The sequence below is a fragment of the Bubalus kerabau genome, chromosome 5 (assembly GCF_029407905.1).
Source record: "Bubalus kerabau isolate K-KA32 ecotype Philippines breed swamp buffalo chromosome 5, PCC_UOA_SB_1v2, whole genome shotgun sequence".
Classification (NCBI taxonomy): domain Eukaryota; kingdom Metazoa; phylum Chordata; class Mammalia; order Artiodactyla; family Bovidae; genus Bubalus; species Bubalus kerabau.
In genome coordinates, this window is record NC_073628.1 from 106,458,607 (window position 1) to 106,464,332 (window position 5,726).

The 5,726-nt window shown below is 45.8% G+C and overlaps 1 pseudogene; it reads left to right on the top strand.

Annotated features, from left to right (window-relative positions):
• The first annotated feature begins 2,647 nt into the window (after positions 1-2,647).
• On the top strand, positions 2,648-4,752 carry LOC129654301 (dehydrodolichyl diphosphate synthase complex subunit NUS1-like; annotated as a pseudogene).
• Positions 4,753-5,726: the final 974 nt, after the last annotated feature.

Sequence of the window (5,726 nt, forward strand, 5' to 3'; positions counted from 1 at the left end):
GAAGCAACAGTTAGAACTGGACATGGAACAACAGACTGGTTCCAAATAGGAAAAGGAGTACGTCAAGGCTGTATATTGTCACCCTGCTTATTTAACTTATACGCAGAGTACATCATGAGAAACGCTGGACTGGAAGAAGCACAAGCTGGAATCAAGATTGCTGGGAGAAATAGCAATAACCTCAGATATGCAAATGATACCACCCTTATGGCAGAAAGTGAAGAGGAACTAAAAAGCCTCTTGATGAAAGTGAAAGTGGAGAGTGAAAAAGTTGGCTTAAAGCTCAACATTCAGAAAACGAAGATCATGGCATCCGGTCCCATCACTTCATGGGAAATAGATGGGGAAACAGTGGAAACAGTGTCAGACTTTATTTTTTGGGGCTCCCAAATCACTGCAGATGGTGACTGCAGCCATGAAATTAAAAGACACTTACTCCTTGGAAGGAAAGTTATGACCAACCTAGATAGCATATTGAAAAGCAGAGACATTACTTTGCCAACAAAGATCCGTCTAGTCAAGGCTATGGTTTTTCCTGTGGTCATGTATGGATGTGAGAGTTGGACTGTGAAGAAGGCTGAGTGCCGAAGAAGAATTGATGCTTTTGAACTGTGGTGTTGGAGAAGACTCTTGAGAGTCCCTTGGACTGCAAGGAGATCCAACCAGTCCATCTTAAAGGAGATCAGCCCTGGGATTTCTTTGGAAGGAATGATGCTAAAGCTGAAACTCCAGTACTTTGGCCATCTCATGTGAAGAGTTGACTCATTGGAAAAGACTCTGATGCTGGGAGGGATTGGGGGCAGGAGGAGAAGGGGACAACAGAGGATGAGATGGCTGGTTGGCATCACTGACTCGATGGACGTGAGTCTGAGTGAACTCCGGGAGTTGGTGATGGACAGGGAGGCCTGGTGTGCTGCGATTCATGGGGTCGCAGAGAGTCAGACACGACTGAGCGACTGAACTGAACTGAAGCAACTAACATACTTGCAATGGTAATTAAATAGGCGATGCTCATTCCTGCTCAGGACTTTTTCCTTACTGTCTCTTCATCTTTTTTCTTTTTGGCCCTGCAGGGATCTTAGTTCCCAGACCTGTAATGGAATACATGCCTGATGCAGTGGAAGCACAGAATCCTAACCACTGGAAAAGGCAAGTGTTAATTGCTTAGTCATGTCCGACTCTTTGTGATCCTATGGACTGTAGCCCACCACAGGCTCTTCTGTCCATGGGATTCTCCAGGCAAGAATACTGGAGTGGGTTGCCATTCCCTTCTCCAGGGGAATCTTGCCGACCCAGGAATCCAACCCAGGTCTCATGCATTGCAGGCAGATTCCTTACCACTTGAGCCACCAGGGAAGCCCATTGGACTGACAGGGAAGTCTCTACACGTTCTTCATGTCTATCTTCCTGATTAGATTGTATGCTTCAAAAGGGCAGGAGCTCTTCTCCATAGAAATTTACAGTTGGAAGAGATCTTAGTACTGATCTGCTCCAGCCTCTCACCTCATATCTGAATCCCCTTTATGACATCTCTGGCAACTTCTGCCTAGGTCTCTCTCTCTTTTTAAATTAATTTTTGGCTGCCCTGGGTCTTCGTTGCTGTGTGCAGGCTTTCTCTAGTTGAGGCGAGCAGGCGCTACTCTTCCTTGTGGTGCTCGGGCTTCTCATTGCGGTGGCTTCTCTTGTTGTGGAGCACAGACCCTAGAGCACTCGGGCCTCAGTAGTTACAGTATGTGGGCTCGGTAGCTGTGGCGCAGGGGCTTAGTTGCTCCACAGCACGTGGAATCTTCCCAGACCAGGGATCCAACCTGTGTCCTCTGCATTGACAGGCGGATTCTTATCCACTGTGCCACCAGGGAAAGTCCCCTGATTAGGTCTCTTGAGGATCTCCAGTTCCAGTTTCTCTTCTTACCTAAGGAAGTCTGGCTCAGTGTAGGAATAAGAAGATGCTATATACAAAGTTGCTGAATTCATGCTACTTCTCCCTTAAGACTGAGTCAGTACTCAGTCGCTGGCTGAGTGTGGGATGCAAAAGAGGGAGAACACTGAGGAACGAACAACTTTTTGGCTAAAAATGTCGAAGAATGTTTCTAGCAAGCTTTTGCCCAGGCTGTAATCATGGGTTGTGATTCAGCTCTTGCCTAATGCTATTAAGGTAAGTGAATTACAAAACGTATACCCCCAAATCTCTTTTTTTTTCTTGTTTAGTAAAGACTAGAGCGAGTAATCATTTGAGACGACATCCATCCAGAGGGCTAGGTGGACATCTTACCCATATAGCTAACATCTGGAAGGAGCTTTGCAGCTTACAAAGCCCTTTCCAAAACTTCGCTCATTAAAGCTGTTTGGCGGAGGCAGCATTATCCTGTTAGTAACTTTATAAAGGAGGGACTTCCCTGAGGTCCAGTGGTTAAGACTCCGTGCTGCAGGGATCTGCAGGAGTTCTAACCTTAATCGGGGAACTAAGATCCCACATGCCGCCTGGCGTGGCCAAAAGAAAAAGAAAGTCCCAGAGAATCTGGGAGTTCTAAGTATAAAGAAGGAAACTGGGACTCAAATTAACTCCCTAGTGTGGCAGAACCGGTGTGCAAACTCAGGTCTGCAGACCCAGGTCTGCACTGTTCAATCGCTATGATGATGGAGGGAGATGGCGGAGATTGGGGTGGGGGAGTTGCGGGTGGGGGGCGAGGTGAGGTACTGACAGCAGAAAGAGGTGGGGGTGCGTGGAAAGTGTAAAGAACGGGTTTGGGGGCAGGGGGCGGGGAACGCTGGGCGAGTCTGGATAGGAAGCTGGCTCGCCGCGGGTGTGGGAGCGGGCGGACGCCAGGGAGCCACGAGAGCGTGATCGGGCTGTAGGAGCTGCTGCTGTGGGTGGCTGCACGCCCGGTTCGGCCTGCACCTCATCTCAAGCTCACCTCCGGGCTCCGCTTGCGGTTAGGCACCTGGAACTGGATCAGGCGGAGCCGCTGCCGCGCCGCCTCCGCCGCGGTCCTAGCGCCGCTCGGCTCCCAGCCCCCGGCTGCCGGCGGGAACCGCCTTGACCACCGGCCTCGGCTCAGGGGAACGGCCCAGCCGGCCCACCTGCAGTTGCAGTAGCGCGAGGACTGCAGTTCCCTGGAGAAGCTGCCTGTGTACTTGAGCCTGGTGATCACCGAGGAGGAGCAGGAGCCCAGCTTCTCCGACATCGCAAGCTTGGTGGTGCGGTCTGGCGTGGGCATCTATTTCCTCAGCGTCTACGACCACCAGGGGATTGTCAAAAGAAATAATTCCAGGTTGATGAATGAAATTTAAAACAACATCAGGAACATCTGGACTGACTTAGATAGTTCCAAATACTCACCAGAATTTGTAAAGTCATGACAAAGATTGCCATTCATCAGCGAAAGTGCTGTCCCCAGAAGATGGAAAAGCAGATATTGTGAGAGCTGCTCAAGAGTTTGGCTAGTTAGTAGTTCAGCAGCAAAAGAAATCCACAGATATGGATGCAGATATGTTAGACCATTTAATTTGAATGATGTCCCTGATCCTGATTTAGTGTTGAAGTTTGGTCTGAGGACAGCACACTAGGCTTTCTGCCCTAGCATATCAGGGTGATAGAGCTTGTCTCTTTGCCTTCCTACCTAAACATCAGTTATGAGGACTTTTTCTCTGCCCTCCATCAATATGCAGCCTGTGAACAGCATCTGGGAAAGTAGTGATCCTTGGTTGTGTAATTTGATTTTTCAGGCTTTCAGAGAAAAGGACTCAGGTGGCTTTGATGTGGACAAAGCACCTTTGAAACTCTGCACACACCAAGTTTGTTATTCTCATAATTAATCAACAAACACACACACAAAAATAGTGTCTCACGTGAAAGTAAGAGCATGTGTGAGTGAGTACCGGAGATGTGTGCATGCACGCTGTATGGAAACAAACTCACAAATAGGACAAATATTGGAGAAGAAAACGTGGGGATTTTCACCTTTGAGCAACAAGCAATGTTTTAGGAGCTGAAATTTCCTATTTAAAGGCTTCAGCTCCAACTACTTCCTTGTTTTTGTGGGTCAGGAAAGAGATGATTAAGCTGTTTCCTTGTTGTTTGGGAGGGAGGGGAATAATTTTTGTTCAGTCTTTCCTGGTGGCCAAACTTTAATTTTTAAGAATACTATAGAAGATAAACAGAGGAAGGAGCACTTCCAAACTCATTCTATGAGGCCACCATCACCCTGATACCAAAACCAAAGACAACACTAAAAAAGAAAACTACAAGCCAATATCACTGATGAACATAGATGCAAAAATCCTCAACAAAATTCTAGCAAACAGAATTCAACAACACATTAAAAAGTTCATACACCATGATCAAGTTGGGTTTATTCCAGGGATGCAAGGATTCTTCAATATTTGCAAATCAATCAATGTGATACACCATATTAACAAATTGAAAGAGAAAAACCATGCAATAATCTCAATAGATGCAGAAAAAGCCTTTGACAAAGTTCAGCACCTATTAAAACTCTTCCAAAAATGGGCATAGAAGGAACCTGTCTCAACATAGTAAAGGCCATATATGATAAGCCCATAGCAAACATTATTCTCAATGGTGAAAAACCTGAAAGCATTCCCCTAAGATCAGGAACAAGACAAGGGTGTCCACTCTCACCACTATTATTCAACATAGGTTTGGAAATTCTTGCTACAGCAATCAGAGAAGAAAAAGAAATAAAAGGAATCCAGATTGGAAAAGAAGTAACTCTCTCACTGTTTGCAGATGACATGATACTATTCATAGAAAACACTGAAGATACTATCAGAAATTTACCAGAGCTAATCAGTGAATTTAGCAAAGTCACAGGATACAAAATCAATACACAGAAATCACTTGCATTCCTATATACTAATAATGAAAAATCAGAAAGAAATTAAGAAATCAATCCCATTCACCATTGCAACAAAAAGAATAAAATATCTAGGAATAAACCTACCTAGTGGAAACAGTGTCAGACTTTATTTTTCTGGGCTTCAAAATCACTACAGATGGTGACTGCAGCCATGAAATTAAAAGACACTTACTCCTTGGAAGGAAAGTTATGACCAACCTAGATAGCATATTCAAAAGCAGAGACATTACTTTGCCAACAAAGGTTTGTCTAGTCAAGGCTATGGTTTTTCCTGTGGTCATGTATGGATGTAAGAGTTGGACTGTGAAGAAGGCTGAGCGCCGAAGAAGAATTGATGCTTTTGAACTGTGGTGCTGGAAAAGACTCTTGAGAGTCCCTTGGACTGCAAGGAGATCCAACCAGTCCATTCTGAAGGAGATCAGCCCTGGGATTTCTTTGGAGGGAATGATGCTAAAGCTGAAACTCCAGTACTTTGGCCACCTCATACGAAGAACTGACTCATTGGAAAAGACTCTGATGCTGGGAGGGATTGGGAGCAGGAGGAGAAGGGGACAACAGAGGATGAGATGGCTGGATGGCATCACTGACTCGATGGATGTGAGTCTGAGTGAACTCTGGGAGTTGGTGAGGGACAGGGAGGCCTGGCGTGCTGCGATTCATGGGGTCGCAGAGAGTCGGACACGACTGAGCGACTGATCTGATCTGATCTAAAGGAGATGAAAGAACTGTATACAGAAAATTATAAGACACTGATGAAAGAAATCAAAGATGACGTAAACAGATGGAGAGATAGTCCATGTTCCTGGGAAGGAAGAATCAATGTTGTGAAAATGACTATACTACCAG